Source organism: Coturnix japonica, chromosome 1, assembly GCF_054131305.1.
Source record: "Coturnix japonica strain WE chromosome 1, WE-NBRP24, whole genome shotgun sequence".
NCBI lineage: Eukaryota > Metazoa > Chordata > Aves > Galliformes > Phasianidae > Coturnix > Coturnix japonica.
Genome location: NC_140663.1, coordinates 152,227,570 through 152,252,112, shown reverse-complemented (window position 1 = coordinate 152,252,112; position 24,543 = coordinate 152,227,570). Strand labels below are relative to the sequence as shown.

The window sequence follows — 24,543 nt, the reverse complement described above, 5'->3', positions numbered from 1 at the left end:
CTGACCTTTTGAGGCTGAATAAGGTGGAAGAGTCCTTGAAAGTGAAGACTGGTTGTTTGTTTGATATAACAGGAAAAGGAGTTTCAAGATGAACAAAACGGCAGTGAAGTGTGAGACTCGGGAATGATCTCTGCAGCAGCCTTGTGGATCAGTATACCATCAGGACGGGACTAAATTTGTCAGTGGACAGAAAAAGGATGTTGCAGTAATTGAGACATGAGCTGATGAGATCCTAGATAAGAATTTAAAAGTAGGGCTGAGAGTGAGAGGTGCGCCTGAGAGACGATAATTGGAAGGAATCTGCAAAAGGTACATCCACAGAGCAGTCAGGGCTTGGGGTGCATCTTAGCCTGCAGAAGGTTTTCTCCTGACAGCTCAGCCATCAGCAGAAATGCAGACTCAGTGCTTTGATGTGGGTTATCTATTCTCAGATGGTCCATTAGGGTTCAGGTGTGGCTGCCACTGGATTTCACTTCTCCTTTGCTTGTGATCTCTTGATTCTTTGGGGGGAAGAAATGCTTCTAAAGCTGTAAGAAATTGTTCCTTTATATGTATTATTTTTTTTCCTTTGGGCTCTTTTGCCTGTGTGCACATGAATGGTTGCAGTTTCCAACATCTATGGCTTGGCAGTTTCTCAGATCTCATTTCAGCTTCCCTTTCTTTCTCCTGATGCAAAAGTCAAAGGCACTGCCCTGGTAAATACTGAATAAAAGTGTGGGGGGGGGGGGGGATGGGGAAGGAGATGTTAAAAAAAAATTCTAGAAGAAAACAGAATTTGTACAGGAAATGAAAAAAAGAAAAACCCAAACATCACCTCCCCAAGGCAAACAATAAGATCAACTAAAAAATATTACCAAAGGTGGAAAATACGATCACATGAGACTGGGAGGCAGGGAGAAGCAATAGGGTACAACGCAGGCATGCTGTCCCAGTAGATGCTTACTGTAGTTAACCACCATGCTGCTGAAGGGCAGGGATTTGCAGTCCTCTGAGTGGGAAAAGCTGCACCTGTTAAGGAACAGTGCTACCTTAGAGCAAGTCATAAATACAGCTATGGGGTTAAAACTCCTTTTTAACTTGCGACAGCACAGGAATGGGTCTGGTTTACATCCTTTGGCACGTATGTGACACACTTGGTGAATAGGAAGATTTTTATGAAGGTAGAAGCTTCGGAAAGACAGAATAGTGGATTACTCATGGGGACAATCACCAGCCCCCATTTAGAAATTCTTCAGTTCATCTACCATGAATTATTTTTCACAGAAGCCTGAAAACTTTGCTTTAACCTTACTACTTCAAGTGCAGTTTCTAGGGAGCCTTGGTAGAGCTTGTGCTCCAGTACCTCTCAAAGTGAACAAGTAGACAAAATCAGAAGGAGTGCGGGGATGCAGCAGTGCAAGAAATGTCACCCTTGACATTTAGACTTGAATTAATCTGCTGTGACACTTGTAGCATTTGTTGATGACCTGGGGAGAAGATGTTTGCAAGGGAGGGTGTGATCACAGATGTCATCTGGTTTTAAGGCTACTACGTTGGATGAACCAGTTTTATGATTTCACGTTGCTTACCAGAGTCCTACTAACAGAAAGTTTTTCAGGCTGCATGTTTCAGTCCACTGTGGGTGCTGCAGTACACGTTCTGTATTACTGCTTAGCCACATGTTAGCGTCTTGTGTAGGAACATTCCCTGCAATGTGAGAGGGTAACTGCATCCCTTGACTGTCCGTTTCTTTATCCATGACATGTTTCTCTGTTACAGGTGCATGTTGGTGAATAGTAGATAGAGGCCAAGAAATAGCGACTAAATAGGTTTTCTCATTAACTCTTAGGAAAGTGTTTGTCCTGTAAGAAGCAGGCAATTAAAGCTATTCCTAATCACTGAACTGTGCAAGTTCAGCCGATCGCATAAATGGATTATAACAAAATCCACAGGTATCCGATGCAGGGCTTTCTGCTTTGAAAGCAGAGACCACCCCTGCCTTCCCACTCCACCCCACTCCACTGGGGTGGGAGGAAGGTGCCAGGGGCTTCTGCTTCCAGGTATTTTTCTACATTTCTTTTTACATTTCTTCTTTGCCCTCTAGCTCTGGAACTTCGGTATCAGACACAGCCTTCACTCTCAACCTTGACATTTTCATTTTTTAAAACTAAGACTCAGCAGCATTTGGTTTTGCCCTAAGTCTTAAAAGGAAAAAAAATAAAAATAAATCCCAAACCAAACGCAGGATGAAGTCTGATGAATTCTTTGCAATATATCATTCCACGTATGAGAGTCAGATGTCACCAACTGGGATTATTTGTCTTGAAAACTCTGGCAGTTTTACATGTCAGGGAAAAATTTAATTTCATTCTGTTAACCTTGTCCTATGCCATTTCATTTAGCTTTGAGTCTGAACAAGCTAGGAAAAGCAAGTGTATGTACATGGCCTGCACATGCACACACTTTGGTAACTGGATTAATTTATTTGCTGTAATTTATTTGCTCTTCTTCTCTGGTGAAATGAATGTTTATTGTACTACTTTTTGATGCTTTGGTTGGGTTTAATTTTAGTTTTTATTTTTTTAAACAGAGAAGGATGGAAATATTGGGTAAAGCCCCTAGATAGAGGGTAGTATTCCCAGTCCACCTGGGAGCCATGTACTACCTCTGTTCTGAAATGGTCGGAGGGATTAATGGGTGTCTGTTGGAAATGAGTGCCAAACTAGCTTAAAATCACACTGTTTCCTTGCCTGTCCTCTGTCAGGGCTTGATATGGTCAGTCCGTGTGTTTGCACCTCAAACACCAGCACTGTGTGAGTCCTCCCCATTGCTCGCTGTAAGGCAGCCCGGTACCTGCTCCATGCTGAATGGCTTGTGCTTCTTTATTTAGTGCAGAGACCAGAGTTGGAAGAGGAAGCAGATGTAGGTCACCTCTGAGGAACAGAAATAGCTCTATACACCTCCTCCCCCTCTATCCCACCTCTCCTCAAAGTTTCACTGTAAGAGCAGGAATCTGACTTCCCAGAAAAGCTGGCTTCTCTTGAAAGAAGGTGAGCTCAAGTCAGCTGCTCTGAGTAGGGGCAATAGTGTTTGTTTCCCCAGCCATGCACTGATTTCAAAGCTGAAGGTGATTGTAAGCATTAAAAGCCAAGCCTCATAAAAAGAAACTGCAAAACCCAGTCGAAGCATCACACATTTCCTTAATGCCCAAGGAACTCTGTGGTCTTTGGTCTTTAGCTGGTTGAATACACAAGGAGGAGTGAAGCCTTTATGCCTTACTTTCCAAAAAAGACTTGAAATTAATGGGTAAAACTAACTACATTAACAAGAACCATCTAACAGTTGATAAAGGCCATCTAGTCCCATGTAGGTGCATTAAAACCCTGCAGTGCAGGGAAGAAGGCAGGTGGAGTGGGAACCTTCCTGCTTGTTTAGAAACCTGTTATACCTTGATGCTATTTTCTGAATGAATGAAAAGGTCAAGGATAATTGCTGCAGAAAAAGCCATTTATCATCGTGCTTGGGCAATACAGGGGGTGTCCTAAGAGTCCAGATTTGCAGGATTGCAGCTGGTACACCTGATACATTCAGGGTCTGCTCACAGCTTGCTTGGAGCCCAGACACACTGCTGTGTTCTGGCACTTCTAGTGGCTTTTAAAAATGACATACAGCAAGCTGTGTTCCCCACAGCAGTCCTCTTTCCCAGCAAAATCCTGGAGCCTTGGGCCCAGATAATGTGTCAATCAGTGAGACTTTGAAAGCAGGGATTGGCCATTGTGCAGCTGATTGCACAGAGCCTGAGCGTGAGTGCAGGCACACATCCTGCTGATAGCCTTGAATAACAAGAGGTAAGGCTTAGGAAAGCCTGTATCCCTGTGGTTCTGCTGACCAGCTTTTCCCCAGTGTGCTGAAAGCAAGTGTGGGATTGAAGGCACACAACCAGAGATGGTGAGCGCCAAGCTCTCAATCTCCAGAAAGAATCCAGTGGCATCTGGCCAGTGTATTTACCTCTGGCTGCATTTTCCCCTGTGGCAGAGCACAGACAGGAAAGGTGAATTTGACCCAAGTAAAAACAGTAAAGCATCCTCCCTGCCCAGAAGCACCCCAATCTGCTCAAATGACCCTCCTGACCCTTCAGCACATCAGGGTATGCAGACAGCTTCTGCTGAGCAGATGGTGCAAGGCAGAGGAGAGAAGGAGGAGAACAATAGTAAATCTTCCCGGCCTCTGCTGCTCCACCTCCATGGGGTTTCATCTGTGTTTCCAACTGAGGAGCTGCCCACACAGCCCAAGCTCAGTTTGTGGTCTTGCATCTTTTAGGAACCCAACCACAAAACCACGTCTCCAAGACATTCTTCTGGATGAAGAACTTGGCATACCTTTGTCCTCAAAATACAGTTTGTATTTTTGGTAAGAATCATTTTCTTATAGCTCCTTCTTTGTCTTCTCCTTCTTCATTTTTTTTTTTCTTTTTTTCTTTTTTTTTCTTTTCTTTTCTTTTTTTTCCCCCGTTTTGCATTTATTTTTCCTTCTCTTATGTCTCCCTCCTAGGCTGGAAGAAGCCAAATTGCCTCTGAGTTCTACTCTACACAGCATGGATCTGAAATTAGCAAAATGAGTTAGTCCATTCCCAGTTTATTAAAAAAATGATTTTTTTTTTCTGGGGCTGATAAGGAAACCAATTAAAAGCCATGAAGTCTGTTTTAATAATAATGCTAAATGGGGCACTTCATGAATTGGAGATTCATCAAGCAAAGAAAAAGTGATTTATTGTAGTTTATTAAAATGAGCTCAGGATTTTTTAAAGAGCAGAGTACTTACAGTTTTTGCCTCTTGTTTTGAAATTTATTCTTATTTCTCGCTCCTCATTTAAACAAACTTCCTGCAAACAGCCAGGAGGCAGTTCAACAGCTGTTCTGTGGACTGAAAGCAATGGGATATTTGCTTGAGGACACGGTAGTATAGGGTGAATTATATGCAGGGAAGAAATAATTTATTAGGTTGGCCCCATTTCTTTGTCATTTATCTGTGAACAGATCACAATTTCTGCAGCGCTGTTTGTTTTTCAGCATTTGACATGTGAATCCATAAATAAACAAATTTGACTGCTGAATTTCTCCTGGACTTTAATTACATACATCCAAATATTCAACACGTTTTGTTTTTGCTCTTTTAATTGGACATGTATTAATGACTTCTCTTCCTGAACTGAACAGGATTTTGTGATCTCTGGAGGAAATTAATTTGCAAAACAATCAAAATGTATTTTCTATGAGACTTCTGTGGGATCATTTTAGAATTTCAGAAACAGTTCCAGCCACAAATTTTTTACTTTTAAAGGTATGGGGAATGGGAAGCAAACTGGAAATGATTAGCAAACCAGTCAAAACAAATGTATTTATCTTCCTTTGGACATATGTAGGGAGAAAGTTGATTATTCTGACAATAGCTATGAGGGGTGTAGCTGTCCAAGCCAGCAGATATGCTCACAGGTGCAATGATCATGAGGTTTTAAAGTTAAAAGCAAGTGAGTTTTATTGATAGTGTCTGTAAACAGTGTTATGCTTTTCACTCATGTCTAAATGTCATGTGCATATTAAGTGTCTGTTCTCCTGGCACTGAATATGATTTAGGAAAATTTATATTTAGATTTGCATGGAAGTAAATCAGTAGAAGATAGGATGATCTGAAATGTGTAGACTTTTCTAGCTGAAGGAACCAAATTACGGAAATGCAAAACTAGTTACCTGCTTCATTAAGAAGCATGAGTGCAGACGATTTTTATGAAAAAAGTTATGGGAAGCAATTGGCTAGAGAGTGATTGCAGGAGATAGGCTGTGTACTAATTGGCTTGTTCAGGATGTACACAAAATCTGATTTACCATTCGTCTGTAGTTTTTGTAAATGATAATATTATGGCAATTAAAGCATGAATCATTTTTTTTCTGCAGTGTTGTGATATTAACTTAAAGTGATCATCTGGGTTTAATTCAGATCTAAGAAGAAGCGATTTATTTTAAAATGTTATCTTTCAAGTCTCATTTCCCTTTCTTCTGAGTGTCTATTCTTTGTCTGTTATATATTGTGGGTTCTCATGCTCTGACTACAGATCCTAAGAGTGATCATACTAACAGATTTTCCTCATGTCTGGTTTTGTCCTGGCTGGTTTTGTCCCTTTTCTTTATAGTGGCCATAATTTCACTCTATGTAGCATTTGTAGACATTTTCATTGTGCCTTTTGTAAATGCTACTTCCCATGCGGATCCTACAGTGATGCATGTGTGTTTGAGACTGGCTGGGCACCAGCCAGAGGAAACAAATGCATGAGTTTTTCACTTAGAGGGTGGTGACACACTGGAACAGGTTGCCCAAGGAGGCTGTGGATGCCCCATCCCTGGAGGCATTCAAGGCCAGGCTGGATGTGGCTCTGGGCAGCCTGGTCTGGTGGTTGGTGACCCTGCACATAGCAGGGGTGTTGAAACCAGGCGATTATTGTGGTCCTTTTCAGCTCAGGCCAATCTATGGTTCTATGATTCTATGAGATTCCACTAGGAGAGTGGTCAGGCCCTGGAACAGGCTGTCCAGGGAGGTTGTTCAAGACCAGGTTGGATGGGGCCCTGGGCAACCTGATCTAGTAAAGGTGTATGTTTGGTGGCCCTGCCAGACAGGGGGGTTGGAACTACATGATCCTTGAGGTCCCTTCCAACCCGGGTCATTCTGCGATTCTGTGATTCTGTGAGATGCCGAGGTGTTGCAGGATGTAGTTAACTATAGAGAAAAACCAACTAGAATGTAAAGAGAAACACACTGTGAATTATTTTACCCCAGAGGTTGGAGAGAAAAGTGAAATTCTCATCTTTAAAGGTTGGATTTTTCCCCCTTGTGCTTCATCTATTTCAGTTTCAATTTGCTGAGATTTCCTCTGCACACAAAGCAATTATTTCTCTCATGTCTACATAACTGACCAGGGGGGCTGTGTAAAAAGGGATCTTCTTCTTGGCCTTACACCCTGGGGGTCTCCATGCAGGCTGGCACCGAAACACTCTGTTAGGTAACTGGGGGGAGAGGGGTCTGCAAGCTCCAAGTTATTAGAACACTCATATTACATTGGCTTCACATAAATTTATCCTTGGAAATGGGCAGAGGATTGATGGAATTTTAAAGCTTTTTTTCTTTATTCTCGGTGCAAGTGGAGGAATGATGGATTTGGTCTCAGCCCAGCCTTCCAGGATAAGGGGGAATGAAATTATGTTGAACTCGCAACAGAAAAATAAAGTAAAATCTGATTTTTCTACAAATAGATAAAATGTTTCTCACAGTTTGTAGAAATTGCGGTGAAAAATGAGCTGAGACATAGAGATGGTGTGACTTCTGTTTATAAATATTTGTATTTTATGCTGAGAATTCCTTCAACTGTGTACATGCACTTAAAGATAGCTGAAGATTTAAAAATAGTGGAATCGTAGAATCAAAGAATGGCCTGGGTTGAAGAGGAGCACCGTGCTCATCCAATTTCAAACCCCTGTTATGTGCAGGGTTGCCAACCACCAGACCAGGCTGATCAGGGCCACATCCAGCCTGCTTTTGTATACATCTGACTCCAACAAAGTAAACTCTGTGGATTAAACTAATTCCTGTTGAAGCAGGACAGAGTAGTAGGTTGTTTGTTGTGTCCATGTTGATCCTGAGTCCATTTTCCTTTGAACTTGCTCTCACAAGTTGATTCTGTGTTTTGCAAACCTCTCATTAACACTTGCCTTTGTGGCCTGTCACGACTGAGCCAAACAGTGGTTTTAACTGTCTGAATAATTGTTTTTCTAAGCTTGTTTATTTTAGTTATCCAAAGTTCTCAGATAGAGAAAAATGAAAAAAATTAATACTATGTATTTTTTTTAACTACTGACCAAAATCACTGTGCTGATATTCAGTTATGTGTCTGATTTCTTCCTCTTTTGTTACATTTAACCACTTTTTATGCATCCTTGCTCTTTCTTCCTTCTCCTTCCCTTTCCTTGCCAAGCTACTGCCAAGCATGGAAGCTCTTCTTCCTTCCCGTCTCCTCACAGCTTGTGTGCATTTTGCACATTCTCCCTCCATTCTCCCCTTCTGAACATTAACTAAATTACTATAAATTACTTGCTTATGTTCTGTAGACATTCCTAGGATACTACATATACACAACATAGACTGACATGTATCACATATGTTTGGGGTTGTCAGGGCCCTCTGGGTCCCTCTGCTTCAGCCCCTGCCCCAGCAGGGACACCCAGAGTAGGGTGCCCAGGGCCACGTCCAGGCAGCTCTGGCAGATCCCCAAGGAAGAGACCCCACAGCCTCTGGGGCAGCCTGTGCTCCATCACTGCACAGCACAGGAGGACTCCTGGTGTTCAGAGGGAACCTTCTGTGCTTCAGTTTGTGCCCATGGCCTCTGGTCCTGGCTCCAGACACCAGTGACAAATCCTGGCTCTGGCCTCTGTCAGCCTCCCTCAAGTATTTACAGGCATTGATGAGATCCCTCTGAGTCTTCTCTATGACATATCCAGTGCTTTACACTCCATGTCAACAGGGCTTGTTAAGAGTTAAAATACTACAGTTTGCTCAACTGAAACTCCTTGGAAAGCAGAATTTCTTTTTCTTACATCCCAAACACTCATTACTTTCTGTATCTCACCTCCTCTGAAATAAATGGCTATGCTTTCACTGACTTCAGCAGGGAGATATCTGATTACCTGACTGTTTTCAAATATGCCTGGAGGTCACAGCAGGAGCCATTTTTCAGAAAGGTTCAGATTCCACCCCAAGCTCTGAGTGTACACCCAGGGGTTTCAAAAGGATACGGCAGAGAAGGTTAAGCTATCCTGAAGTCCTCCTATAAATATTGATGAGGGAGCTATGGGGAGCTCCGCGTTGCTGAAAGATGCTACTTTCATTTGGAAAAAAAATTGCAACAAGGGAATGCAAACTGAATTCTTTTGAAAAACTCAGCCATGTTTGTGAGTTCTGAGCACCTGAGAATGCGATGTGATGCAGAACAGGGAAAAGCTTTATTGATAAACGTGGCCATGATGAAACCTCTGTGGAAGAACATCAGTCTGCAACAGAGGTACGTTGGTGCCTGTACGGCTTGTTTTGGAACATTTCCAGCAATTCTAACAAGCTCTTCGCGTCCTGGCATCTCCCTGTGCACGCTGACAACTCTGTGCTTCAGCAGGACAAGGCCACTGGGGCTGTTGCTGGGCAGCGCCATGGGCAGCACTGGGCACAATGCACAGGGAAACTGAACGGAATCTTTTGCAGCTGCCTCAGGGTGGAGGGATCCACAGGGAGATTATCTGCACAGGAATATTAAAATGTTTGTGAGAGAGTTTATCTTAGCACTGTTGAATTATATCTTCAGCTTGCACTAGAAACATGTATTGCACTGAATATAAGGCTCTTGACTGTTGAGCAGCTTATCTGTATTTGTTCTCTTTGGAAGTGTTTTGTCAGCTGAGTCACCGCTCAGAGATGAGCAATACCAGGCAAACAAGCTGGGTTGCACATTTCTGGAAGGAGAGTGATTATCTTCATTCATACTTCTCATACCTAAAGGGTTTGATTGCCTCTGGCAAATTTTACCGACCGCCTTATGGAATGGGCACATGTGTTATCTTAGGGACTTCACTAAGGAACTAGAGAAACTGAGTTTCAAATGACTTGACAGGGCATTCCCATGACTTCCCAGGGCACTATGTTGTGTACCCAGTAATACCTGGCTGAGACATTGAATTCCCTTTTCAGATATCCCTGCCAAAGAAACACTTTTGCCTAAAGGAACAACTTCCACAGCTGAGAAAGTTAGGTAGATTCATAATATGCATAGTTTTAACATTAATATGTGAAAACACAGTGTGTGTTCCTATTCTGTTTCATAGAATCATAGAACCATAGAATCATTAAGATTGGAAAAGATCACTAAGGTCATCTAATCCAACCATCGGCTTGTCACCTCCATACCTTATAACCATGTCCCTTAGCGCCAATGTGCCACATTTGACATGAAGAAAATGTCATGTGTAGAACGAAAATGTAAACTCTGACAAGTTTTTATTTTCTTTTTCTATTTTGAATTTTACTTTCAACAGGCAACTTTCATTTAAGATTACGGTAAGAATTGTGTATCTTGAGGTGGTGCTGGATTCACCCGAAAAATATTGGTGTTCTCCCATTTTTTTGCTAGTTCCATAGTGAAACTTACTTCTCCGTTTTCTTCATCTTAGAGGAAAAGACAAAAATACCCCCTCATAAATAAGTATTGATGACTACGCTCTTTTGAAGTACTTTCAGTAATCTGCAGATTTGTGCCACGCTGAGGCTCTGAAGTCTGCATTCAAAACGTTTATCCAGGCAACCCTCTCTGGTTGTAATATGGTTAAATGCTGAGTAAAAATTAGGAGCTTTTTGAATATCTGCTTCAGAAATTTAATTATATCATGATTCAAAATTCATAACCTTCAGTATCTGTAAGAATGCTACTTAATTTCTTACAAATTCTATTGGACTTATGCTCCAATCAGCTGGAATATTTTATGCATAATCATGGGGTGCTCAGTGCCCATAATTAACAATTGTGTGTCAATTAGTCAAGCACCATGAAAGAAAAATGAGAACGCAAGCCATACTCTCATTTCTCTATGGGTCAGCAAATATTTTTCATTATAAATCCCATTTTCCAGCAGAGTTCCTGAAATTACTTTGATATTTTAGTCGTTTAAAAACAAACAGTAGCCAGTGTGCAATTACATTTGATCCTGACTGGAAACTCTTCAGGACAGAGTATTTTAGTTTAACTTATGGTTTAATAAATAAGGGAGAGCAGTCATTTTTTATACAGTCTCTCAGAAATTTCTGGCAGGTGGCTAGATTGTTCTTTTCATTTGTGGTTAGACCTTAACCTGGCAAACTGGGTTAGGATCTGCTCTGTTTATCTCATTGCAACTGCCCAGTTTTCTCCTCTTTTCTTTTTTGTTTCACAATTCATTCCCAGTGCTGATAGCTTTATAAGTGAGGGTAGCACATGATCATCCCATTAATTTCTGAGTACCTCGACGTTAAATCACAATCAGGCATCCGAAGGAAGATAATTAAGACAAACAAACAGACAAAATCAATCGACGGTCCCAGCAATCAGTTGCACATCCCCTGCTATTGGAATAGAGCTGTTTTAATTACATCAATTTTCTTCACAAGATGAAAAATCCGCTTCTTTGTAGCAAGGAAGCAAATTTCAACAGAGACAAGTACTGAAACAGTTAAGACATTTAGTCTAACATGCTTCACCGGACCGTCCATGTAAATACAATTGATATAATATAGGAAGGCTCTGTAGACTGCTGGCTTTCTATCCTGCCTGCCGAATCTGTCCATCTCAATATACATCTGCGGTTTCTAGAGGGAGCAGGTCTGTAAGCAGAGTTTAGCAACTTGCTGCATTCATTTTGTACACCCGTCATCTTTTTCAGTCAGAAATCCCAGTACAGCAATGCTGCTTTAGAAGCAAGGGTTGGTTTTGCTTTATTTATAGCAAATAATACTTGTGTTGGGCCTATACGCAGAACTAATGTAAACAAAAATGTAATCTCTCTTGAAAATTTAGAAACTGGTATCGTTTTTTGTGTTTTTGTGTTGTGGGGGGAAGGGAAGGAGGAGCTCCCACTAACATTATCCCATTAAACTTCCAGTTACAGCTGCTGAAATTGCTGGACACCAGGCAGTGTCATGAGCTGAAGAGTCTTGCAGAGCTGCTTTCCCAGAGGAGAGTTGTATCTTGCAAATCTCTGCTGGTGACCCTGTATAAGTACTTTCATGTGCCTGTAATCAAAGAAAATACTCGAGAACCTATTTTAGTGGAGAAAAGTGTGGGATTTCTTCTGGCTACTCAGCTGACTTGGACGTGGTGCAACTAAAGTGAATTTAAGTCATAACAGTAGGAAAGCAAGGGGTCATCATAGCCAACCTGGGGAAGCTGGGGTTTGTTTGTGGAGCTTCTTTATAACATTTAATTTTTGTGTATGATTTGTCGCCATCTGCTGAACCAGAGAGCAGATGGGATTGAAGGGGGATGTGGGGAAATCACTCTTGTCTGTGAAATGGTGCCCCTCAACCCTGTTTTGAAAGAACCGCTTGCTGGTGTTGGAGAAGTTACAGTTGTAGGACTCCCTGAGTACATGAGTCTTTTGATAATGCCATCACATAAATGCCACACATTGACTCATTCTGTGGATTCTTTTCTCACTGGAACACTACTAAAACTTCTAAGAGGTTTATGAAACAGCTATGAGAAAGAAATATGTTTTTGGTTTTTTTTTTCTAATTGAATCCAAGATTGAGTCCTTAAAGATTTCCTACATTCTTCAAACTATCGTAGTCTGATTCCTGTGCATCAGCATACACATTTATTTTCATAGAATTCTACTTCAAAATTATTAGTGAAAGCTTTTCTTTCTTACTTCTTTTTTGATCTTTCTGGTGTACTTCACCCTTATATGCTTGACTTCTCTACTTTTTCTCATGAAGAAATTAAATACGGATGGAGACTATTCCAATGGAGCATAGCAGAACTGTATTTTGATGTGATTTGACCCAACATTGGAAATAAATATTTCTTTGATTTCACGTTGGATGACTTATATCAGGAAACAATGTTTTGTGATGAATACAATTTTTGTGTTTTAAGTGTCACTTCTGTACTGAAGATGTCAGTTGTGTACTTATGACAAAGCAGGGACCACAATAGTGCTTAATAGGCAAACTTGTCAGTGTGGTCCTACAGGTCAGATTCAAACAGTTTCTTATTGAAAACCATACTTCAAACATCCCTCACTGCTATGGTAATCTCATCTCTATTTTTATGCCTTTGGTGAGGGATTCATGTATTTGAGGTGGATATTAGGAGAAGTGCACTGTTGAAGATATTAAAAATAAGTTTCAGAGCAAAATGATTCAAAGCCAGGCCAGGGTGGTAGCCATGAAATGGCCCAGCCATCTGACGATGGGTGAGGCGACCTCTCAGAGGTCTCATTCAAGGTATACTTAAAGTGGATTTTATCTTATTAAATGCAAATAACGAATTATTAACAAAATTCTGTGTTTTATCATGCCTCTCTTTAGGAAAGGAAATTCTTGGACATTTTCTTTTCACCAGATTTAAGAAAGAACATTACAGTTCATAAAGAACATGCAGTTTTGCATCTCCTCCTAGCCAGGAGGTGAAAGGAAATAAGATGTGGAATATAAAGCTTGAACCATTTCTTGGTATGTGGCATTCAGACATCCAGCCTCTTCATACAGGCTTCATCTTAGATGTCTTTGAGGCTTTTCCGTTCCACTTTTCCCACTGGAAAGCTGTTTCCAAACCCAATTAACGGTTAGGAACTTTATTTGCATTCCTAGCCTAAATTTATTCACGAACAACCTTTATCCATTTGTTTTGTGACACCATTACCTTTTATCTTGAATAGTTCTTTATTAATATTTAATAGAGTATTAATTAATAATTAATAGAGAGCAAACATATCCTCCTTTACCTTCCTCTCAGCTGTTCCTCTTCATTTTGCTAGACTAAACAATCTAAGCTCCTCTAATCTCCCTTCAAGAAAAAAAAAAAGAAAAAAAGAAAGGAAGACCTCTTTCCAAACTGATTTTTGCAGCCTTTTTCTACACCTGGTCTGTTTTCATTTTATGATGACAGTGACCAAACTCCAGCTTGCAAAACACATGTGGCTTATAAGCTCTTGCAATGTGACTCTCTTGCTGATTATCCAGAGTTAACTGCTGCTGCACAAAATGCAAGAGAAACATCTTGCTGGCAATATGAGGTAAGAAAATAAAATAAATAGGCACAGGGTCAACATGCACCACTCTGATATGTGTGATGCTTTTGATAGGATGAAGCAGCTTCCAGCTCTGCTGTGTATTCTGTAGACTGCAGGAGCTCTGGGCTGAGGGTGTAGAAGTAAAGAAGGACGTGGCATTTCAGAGGGTGATGTGCAATGAGCAGGGAGGCTGGTGAGGTTTCAGGGAGGCACAAAAATGGGAAGGCAGAGAAGATGCATGCAGCCTGTGGGCTGTGAACAATTTGCAGTGGGCTTGTCAAGTGTTGCTCAGATAGAATGTTAATAAACACGGTCTAGAGCTCAGCTGTCCTGCTGGTGTTAGCACCCAGGATTTGTCTGTCTGGCAGATTGCAGTAACACCTGAGCAGTGTGAACACAGGAGCCCTGGTGCTCTGAGGCTATGGCGGTGTGATATTCCACCTGGGCTGATCAGCCTTTCTCACATGGCTGGGCTGCTCCCAGAGCCAAGGCTGGTTGCTGTGGTCAGTGTGACCTTGGCTATCCCAGCCAAGCACTGTAGGCTTAGATGATGGGCACATAAACAGTGAAATCTCCCATAGTCTTGAATGTTTGTCAGGTACGTAAATATCTCAGATTATTTTCCTTAAATTATCCCGATGGGATCATTTATGCAGCATTTTTATAACTAGTTTCTGCATAAAATATAGTCCTGGTACTCAGGTTATCTTTTATGTAGTCAAACATTTTCTTGTTTGCATGCTAATCTAAACTCTCCATCACTGAATAACTTCAGCAGCCAGAGCGTGGTTTTGTTATGGTGCTTTGCTTTGGAAAAGAAAATGAATGTGTCTGCTTTTCCTAATCATAAATTCAGTCTCCTGTTTCTTTGTTATAGCTCTTTTGATGTGCACAAAACTCCAAATCCGTTTTTTGTGAAATTTAAATAGCAAGTATATTTAAGAACCTGTGTGTATTAACAGTAAATTCTCTGGAACTGGATAGGTGGCAAAAGCTGAGGCGACATTTGTGTTCAAAGAGGTTTTTTTTTTTTCCTTTTTCATACGTTGGTTTTGACTGGGCCTGAGATACTGTTTCCATCTTCAAAAGAAGTACAGGATTTGCTATTTCAAAGTGGTGAATTAAGACTTCTAGTTTACTTTTTCTGGGGGCCTCTTTTTGTCTCATAGAAAAGTGTAATCCTGGTTAAGAAGCATGGATGATACGGGATTTCCAGTTTGCTTGAATACATTGGGTTGTTGCAAAGTTTAGAATATGAGTCTGTCTCTCTGAGGAGCATTTCAGGTCACAGAAATGAGCAGTACTGTCACTTTTTTATATATCTCACCCTGTAATGTGAGGAGCAGCAGATGTCTCAGCACTTAACATGCAGCCATTGTTATATCTATATGTATGTACGCATTATATGCACAGCACTTCATGTGCCCGCACTCTTGGCCAGCCCAGGTGTCCCAACTCTCAGCTGCAACCTGACTGCATGTGACTGCAGCTGGCTTCTCTAAACTGACCTGTTTTTAATTTACCAACATTCCTGCTATGATGACTGCATTCGTGGTTATGAACAGTGAGCTGCTTCTTTGCCAGAGAGCAGTCAGATACTCTTAATTGTAGACTGAGTATTGACTATGAGTATGACTATGCTTCAGCTCTTGCTTTTGAGTGAAAGCAATTAGATCGCAGATGTGGTGTCATTGCTAGCATTTGGTTGGACCCAGTTCATTTTAATTTGAGCTTAGACAATGGCAGGAGGAATGCTAACGATAAACCAAGGGCAGTCATAGAATTACAAAGGTTGGAGAAGACCTCCGAGATCATCTAGTCCAACCTTCCACCTACTACCACCAATATTCCCCTCTAAACCATGTCCCTCAGTGCAACATCTAAACATTTCTTGAACACCTCCAGGGGCAGTGAATTAACCATCTCCTTGGGCAGCCCATTCCAGTGCCTAACCACATTTTCAGAGTAGAGACAAATACAGGAAGAGTGCATTTCTTCCACACAGACAACGGCAAGCTGGGCAGGTGCTTTCTTCTGCAGAGATTCTGCCCAAGGAGTGTATCAGGGAGTAAGTAAGAGACTCAGGGACTTCACTGTGGATCTTTGGGGCCTAAAGTGACAGCTGCAGCAACATTTATGTCTCAGTAGGAATCCAAGACTAAGATTTAAACAGACAATGTCAATTCAGTGAGGAATTGTGGTGTCACAGAACCCCAGCACAGAGTAGCTGGCAGGGCCCGATGAGCTCACCTGCTCCAGCCCCTGCCCAAACAGAGGACATCCAGAGCAGGGTGCTCAGGAAGGATCCTCCTGTCCTCTAGTTTGTGCTCATTGCCTCTTGTCCTGGCACTGAGGGCTGCTGGTATCCGTGAGGTAGATGTAATAACTGTCCTCAGGAGCTAGCAGGGCTAAGTGCAGTGAGGAGCGTGACTTAGTCTTGTATGTATTTATGACTAAGCGAGATCTGAGGTCAACTAGTTGTTAATATCTCCTGTTAGATGACATGCATATTTTGTGCTGCAGGCACTAATATTGTGTGGCAGCCATAATGCCACCTCAGTAGCTTCTCATAATTTAATCCCACTTGATTTGTACTTTTTCTTTCTTTTCTCTTTTTTTTTTTAATGTTTTTTTTTATTTTTTTTATTTTTTATTTTTTTTACTTTTTTTTCCCCCTTGAAGCTTTAAGTTCTAGACTGAAAAATAAAAACAAAAATGGTTTGCTGTAGCAATATCTGGAATGAGAATTGGATCAAATGAATAATGTGCATTTATACTCACAGTTCTAGTTTGTATGATGGATTAATCACCTTTTCCGTGTGAGTTATGTCATCACTTCCAAAATAATGGCTTAGTTTACATGGAACTACTGAAGCCGTAGACAGCTGCCTTAGTAACTGCTTGTTCAGAACGACTCTGTAAAACTAGAACTTTAGTCAATAGCAATAGTTAAAGAAAGTGCAAGAAGAGCCAAGAGACCCCACTGTACCAGAACTGATCACTTTTGTCCAGACATCATCATCATTTTTTAATTATGTTTTGCTCATCTTTTTCTATGGGACTTGTTGAGTAAAGTGATTACTTTATTGTTCACAGTTAATTAGGACATGTAAGATTTCCCACCAAATGTAGGAAGGCCAAATAGTGGCAGATGCAGATCTTATTTCAGCTGTGTCCTGTATTTAAAGGAAAAACAGCTGGGAGCAATAGTTAGTATCATTAGTGACACCCAGCCAACACATTTAGTCCTTTTGACTCCACTGTAAATGTGAAAAAATCTCAGTTTGCAAAATACAGGGACCAAATGTTTTTTCGTAATAGCTCATTGCTGGCACCAAGTATCAATATTTTATTTGAAACTCTAAATGAGCACATTCCAAAACGAAGTAATTTTAGATTAGAGTAATTACTGTGTGGCTTTCAAGGAGCCAGGGAAAATTGAACTTTTGCAAATTGTACCCAAAATCATTATTACTAGAGACAAGAATAGGGGAAGATGCAAAAAAGGGAGGCCTTCCCAACTCTTCCTGAAGGGCTTTGTAAACTAAAAATAGAGTAAACTATTATTAAATGATTGTTGATGTGAAAGTATTTGTTTGTGCTCTCTAAGGTACAATAAATATTGTCCAAAAGGCAAAATGTGCAATTCTGTAAGACAGACTTAAAACACTACAATCAAATCTTCCAGCCTACTGAGAGTGTTCAGTCTACCATAATTTAGTATGTGTCATTAATAACTGACATGCTTTACTGACATATTTCCTTTTCCATCGTGTCTATGAAATTTTAATAAAATTGATCTTAGCATACTAAAAGCATGATCATTTGCTAGGAAATTCATTTGGAAAGAATAAAAAAACAATGAAAAAATGTAATTTGGAATGCTGAACAACTGTAGACTTACAAAACTGTATTTTCTGTGACATTTACAATTTTCCATCATCTTCATGTAGAACTGTGACGTGTAAGCTCTTTTCCCAACACAAATTTGGGTTATAAATCTTAAGTCTCCAATGCAATGATCTGGGATAAATAAAAGGAAATGAAAACAGTTGAGTCAAGCTAAGGTTTTTTTTTTTCTGTTGCAGAGGCAACTTCTGATTTTTATTCAGTGGCCTAGACCCACTGACTAATGTAAGAGCAGCCATACTGTGTCAGAGCAAAAGATAGTCTAAGCTAATAATGTCTTCAGATTATGAAAGTACAAAACTATATGAAATTAGTGCCAAGGAAAGTGTACATGAACTGGACAGACAGGTGTGGTTATTTAAAAAGAAAAAGAGAAAGAAAAAGAAAAAGAAAAAGAAAAAAAAGCATTATATTGCAGCAGTTAATTGCTCAAGGACTGGGTGTGTCAAGGATGATAACCTCTAGAAGGTTATCATTCTTATGGAGTCAACTTTTCAGCTTTTGTAAACTTTTAGCAGTTACAGCTTCCTCTGTCAAGGGCTTACAATTTAACTATGTGCTGTGTGAATAAGGGCATCCTTTTTGCTGGTTCTGACACTACCACATGCTGATTTTGTGCTGTATACCCAAATTGCCCATCGGGGAAATACATAGAACATTTAGTTGTAGCCTTTCAGCCTCTCAGTTCCCCTCACAATTACGTGAAAGTTTGTAATGTCCCATACTTTGTCACCTGCCAGGCTGAAAAGCCCCACTCTGCGTGGTAATATTTTGCCTGGAAGGTGCTCTATGCCTTTGAGTGTACTTGCCATCCTCTTCTCAGTTTATTCAATTTTACTGTGTCTTTTTAGAGTGGACAAAGCAGGAGATATAGATGATCTTTCTACACTAAGAGAGTGATGTTTCTATTAGTTTTCCTTTCCTAGTAATTTAATTTACTTTCTTGAGCACTGAGATGAGTTGTTTAGAGGACTGACTGTTGTGACTCTGAGGTTTCATTTGGAACTGATAATGTGAACTCTGATGAAATTGAATTTACCCAGACTTCATCACCTTCTGTGTAAAATCATGATTATTGGCTTTCTTTTCTTTCTTTCTTTTTTTTTTTTTTTTTTTCCCTCACATGTCCAGCTCTCTAAATTTATCTATTTTCATTTTCACCTGCTATTTTATTGCTTGGTCCTTGAGCATCATGGAGTGGTTATATATCAAGTGTGTAGGAGCAGGAGAGCTCTTTTGAAGCTAATCTCCTGGTCATCTTCACTTATTGTGCATTTGTTCACACTGAAGAGGATCTGAGAGCCCACATGCTGCACTCCTTTCAGACAAAATTAAACCAAAAGATAAGCTCCAGAAGTGCAACTTCAGTGTTCTATCCACAGACAAGCACTCAGTCCAATGGAGAAGACTGAGATAGATAGTCCAAGTTAAAAAAATAAAATAAAACCAGCCCTGAATTGTGGATAGTATCATCTTCATCAGCATCTGTGTCAGTGTACAGATCTGCTCCTGCCAGCCTTCATTTCTAGTACTGACAGACCTGCAAGTCCTTTTGTAGTACTTCTCCAGATGTACTGTCCAGAGCATTTTACTGTCCAGAGCAAATTAGCGTAATCAGCAGGTTTTGTTACCATAATGGTAGCTACCTTTCAACTTGACTAAAAAGTATGAAGGCTGCTCTGAAAGCAATGCCTCCTTTTTTATGATGTAGACCATGATAGCAGAAGCAGATGTTGGTGTTATGGCAGTAGACGTTGAACCTTCCTGCCAGTATTCCATTACATTTTGTTTCTGTGTGATGTTGGCAGCAGAGTAGCAGTCCGACAGAATGGTGTCTGGCATGGAAGTAAGCATGAAGCAAAGGTGTGTCACTGAATTTGTCTATGTAGAAAAAGGAACCCACTGAAATTCATTGATGCTTGCTGAACATCTGTGGAGACCAAACAGTGGACATGAACACAGTGAGTAGTGTGTTTCAACAGTGGTGTTAAAGACGTGAAAGACAAGCCATGTTCCAGCCAGCTGTGTACAGCTGTCATACCACAAAATGAATAGTGCCTCAATCAGGTTTTCTGTTCTAATTGGCGGGTTATGACCAGGGAATTGTGTATGGAACAGAATATCAACTTCACTGTGTTGGAAATGATGGTGAAAATGTTGGGATGTCGCAAAGTTTGTACCTGGTGGGTCTCATGAATACTCACACGGGAAGAGAAAGATCACCATTTGCAAGTTTGTTAGGATCTGCTGAGCTAACACAAGGCTGAAGGTGACAGTTTCCTGGATTGTATCATTATTGCCCAGGGAGGTGGTGGAGTCACTGACCCTGGGGGTGTTCAAGGAAAGACTGGATGTTGTGTTGAGGAACATGGTTTAGTGGGAGCTATTAGTAATTGGTGAATGGTTGAACTGGATGATCTTTTAGGTCTTTTCCAACCTTGGTGATTCTATGATTCTATGATTACTGGTGAGATGTAGTGTCACCACTATGAGCAGCCTATGAAGTGGACAACCTTTCTCTTGCAATACAATAATACCAGGCCCAGTGCCCGCTTAAAGACTGTGGATCACATTGCCAGTTGTGGCTGGACTGTCCTACCACACCTATCACATAGTCCAGATTTGGTACCTTCTGACTTCCATCTGTTTGGACCAATGAAAAATGGACTGCATGGGCAATATTCTCCTAGCAACAGTGCTGTCATTACAGCTGTGAAATAGTGGGTCGCTTCCGCAGGTACAGATTATTATGAGCACAGTATGCAGGATCTTTTTCATTGTTGGCAAAAATGCATAGATAATAGTTGTGACTGTATTGAAAAGTAGTGTTTTGTAGCTGAGAATTTTCTCTATCAAATAGTGTTATTGTGCTCTGTTTATCTGTCACAGTTTCCCTAGAAATAAATAGAAGGCATTACTTTCACGGTGACTTACATATGCTCAAAATTTGGTCCCTCAGTACCACTCTTCCCCAAAGACCACTGTTGTCCTTACTTCACTTTTTCTTTAAATCAAACTTGTACTCATTTAAGGACTTACTTCTTGGCCTATGGATGCTTAGATTTATTGAGACACTTCGGATGAGAGATTGTGCTGAAAATCCTGATTATATAAGGCAATTTTTCCTTATCAGTGTGCCTATTGAATCTTTCAAGGACTTCCAGTGTGATTGTGAGATGGCAGTTGGAAATTTTAACCCTGTGAGCTTCCTGAAACCCTCCAACAATGAGTGTAGATGAATAAAATGTATATTAGTTTTGTAATACAGCCTTGTATTACAGCCTCTTCTGAATGTTCCTTTTACACCCTATTTGTCTGCTGTCTGGGAATTACTTTATTTTCACATGTTACTAGTTTTCTGGCAATTAGACCACAAAATTTTAATGCAGTTATCAAAGCACATGGCAGTACATCAGAGGATATCTGGTAAAAAAGTGTGGCTTTCATTCCTCATGTCCTATTGTGTGGTAGCATTCATCTTCTGATTCACATGAGACCAACATGGGAATTGTGGTTTGTGCTAGACATCATAAGACCCTGTGAGCCTTTGAAGCAGCTGACAATACAAGCTGCATAAGGAAATTCTTCCCCCGATGCCATTTCCCTAAACGCATTAGTAGCTCACAGTGGAAATGAGGGTGTTGAAAAAAATTTATTTCTTTTTAATGGGAAATAATTTGCAGTCTTGGCATCAAGATACTATTCCGACTGCATGGAGTAAGGAAGCATATTGTTTTTTGTTTGTTTGTTTGTTTGTTGTTTTGTTTTTTTGTTGTTTTGTTTTGTTTTTTAATATCTTGTCTACACCATTTCTTACCAGCCCTTTTCTACTACTGTGACTGATAAATTCAGTGATTCTTATAGAAATGTATATATATATATATACATATATATATATACCTTGCAGCATTCAAGGCCAGGCTGGATCTGGCTCTGGGCAGCCTGGTCTGGTGGTTGGCAACCCTGTGCATAGCAGGGGGGTTGAATCTGGATGATCACCATGGTCCTTTTCAACCCAGGCCATCCTATGATTCTATGATATTTATATCCTAACTGCTTTCTGTAGTTATATGAATTTTAATATATGTAAAGAGCTTTATAGAGGAGGCATGTTTCAGTATTTGCTTTATATTATTCTTCTGCAATGAAAGAGAAGCTGCCAAAAGTCAGGAAAGGAAGTACACGAGTTTGAGAGGATGGTATATCCTAGTAAACTGACATAATCAATAACTGATCTTTGACATTTGATTTAGTGGTAGAAATGCGTGCATTGGTCTAGAATGAATGCAGTGTTGAGGAATGATGAAGAAGCTGATGATGTAGTTAATATAAGTTATCTCACTAGCATTTTTGCCACAGCAGTGATTATGATATAAAATCTTTTAACGTGCAGGATTATCACATCTCTCACTACTCTGTTTTTCCGTTTCAATAAGCAAAATTTCACTTATTGGTGCATTTGATTGGAGATCTGAAGAAACGCAATTTTCTGGTCTTTTTGAGATGGAAACTAATCTTGCTGGACTTCTTGACAATACTTATATTTTATTTTAGGAAATTGTTTTCATTACTTGAGTCTGCTCAACCAAAAATCTCCAGGCGCTTCATTCGATTTTCTATACACAGAGTAGGATAAATACATAAATTGATGGTGTGTAATGATTTATGATTAATTTAACTTTCTGTTGTTTTGATGCCTAGTTTTTCACATCTATCACGGTTAGAATAGAAATACCCACAGTAAAGGCATAAAAAAACAAGAAAGAAAAAAAAAAAAGATAAAAGGAAAATAAAGTGCCCTAGTCATCTTTCTGTCCAACAGGGGTCTGAGAATTCCTCTCTCTTCCATGAAACATCTGATTACTGTAAAGCAAAAGCCTTAATAGTTCTCACTTTCAGTGTGCAGAAATGGTGAATACTGCCCATTTATCCAGTTACCAACAATGCTGTTTTTTCCTGTTTACACTACTGATTTCATTGACAGTCACACATTTTTCTCTTCTAAATCTGGTCTACTGAACATAGCAGGATCTGTGATGCTGTGCTCCCTGATGTCCGGTCTTTTAAATGCTTTTAATGAATGATATGAAATCTACCTTGTGATTAGAGACAAATTCTAATGTGGAGAATCTTTCAGGCAGATATTTTTGGAATACTTAAAAAAACATAAAACTAGTATTATTATTGTATTGAGTAATAGCCTCTCCTTTGTCAGATGACCTACGTGCTTCACAACTACAATCTTCTTTGCAGTTGTTCTGCCAAAACTGCTAATAACTTAAATGCTCATTGTTAGGCTTATTTATGACACATCTTGCTTCATTCCTCGAGCTGCATGCCTTTTTTTTTTAGTGAAGCTATGAAATTAACATACTTCTGCTAAATATTTATAAATCATAAATGCTATTAACTTTGAATCACAGAATTAAGCACTAACTCTGATTACTCTTTTATTGTGAGAATGAAATAAGCATTTATGCACTTTGTTTGTGAGATAACATCTGGTGTACAGGGTGCTAAGCAGCCAGCTATTCTGCAAAGTGTGTGCCAGGAGATGACTTTTAAACCAAAGTCTGTGCTGTAAAGACAATGCGGCAATGCTTGGACAGGATTCAGGGGATGTGTGCTGCAGAGGGAACGCAGCCATGCTGTCTGTGGAGTTTTAATCTCCCCAAATCTCTCTGGCTGTACAAACAATAATCCGCTATGCTCTTTGTGTAGTTATGAATGGAGTTGACACTTCAAGCACATCAGTCCTACTCACTGCTCCTATGGGGCAGGCTTTGTGCAATGCTTTAGTAGTGCACAGGCAGTTTGAAAAGCATCAGGCTTCAAAATCCTTTTGCAGACAGTCTGTTACTTCTGCCATTAGCTTCTGGTGGCCCACAGGACCTTATGAGCAAGCAGTCGTTAGAGTATAAGTAGTGTTCAGTAAACACCTTCTCAAAATTAAATACCACTGTTCTTTTAGAAGGCAGGTCTGGAAGAGTGTTACTCAACCTGAAAGCAGATGCTGCTGATTTTCTGCTTTAATGACCCTGGAGTGGCAAAGACTCTTGCTCTGACACTACAAAGCACTTTCATAGATTCATAAAATGGCTTGAGTTGGAAGGGTCCTCGAAGCTCACGTAGTTCCAACCTTGCCACCAAGGGAAGAGAAAGGATGAGAAAAGGCAAATCAGTAGAACAATAAGTATGAATCTGAGGTTTTGGAGATACAAATATATCTAAAGGAGATTATATGCCTTTTAGGTGTAAGTGACTTCCCTTTTCTTGCCGGGAAGCTTTTTCTTCAGCTCCTGGATTCCCTTGACACACCAGTTGAGATTTTCTGGGGTTATACTGAATCTGAAGTTTATCTTTTTTCACAACTCAAAAGGATTGGAGTGTATCCTATATGAACATATCTGATGCCACTGAGCAGCATGCATCATTTAAAAACACTTAATTATTAAAAAAGAACTTGCATGGAGAAACAGGAAAACCATGTGACCTGCTAGGGAGCAGTTTGCTTACTAAAGCAAGTATATCATATGTTGTAAAACGTTTAAGTATAGAAGCAGCTTTAAATTAAGGAGCATTTACATGCAATCAGACAGAAGGACAGTTAAAAGCCTACTGAAACTGAAACAACGTATAGCGGACCCTCTTGCTGGGACATAGTGCAGACTTGCTTTTAGCCATATCACGGCCCCATGAGTATTGATATCAAATTTAATTTATTTTCATTTAAATCAAATTGTTTGAAATATGACTTTTTTCTTTTCCCAGATTTTCCCCTCCCTCCTGCTGCACCATTTCT

At 40.1% G+C, this 24,543-nt stretch overlaps 1 protein-coding gene across 14 annotated transcripts in view; it reads left to right on the top strand.

The window, feature by feature from the left end:
* Nucleotides 1–24,543, top strand: part of ENOX1 (ecto-NOX disulfide-thiol exchanger 1) — a 365,975-nt gene that overhangs the window by 138,512 nt on the left and 202,920 nt on the right. For 3 of the 14 annotated variants that reach the window (XM_085554470.1, XM_085554453.1, XM_085554458.1), the window contains exon 4: nt 4,300–4,389. The exons of 9 other annotated variants lie outside the window; for them this stretch is intronic. The gene's annotated coding sequence lies outside the window, so the exon portion shown is untranslated. Of the gene's footprint in view, nt 1–4,299; nt 4,390–13,548; nt 13,836–24,543 lie in introns of those variants that run through there. 2 more of the 14 variants (XM_085554475.1, XM_085554461.1) reach the window with 1 other exon arrangement.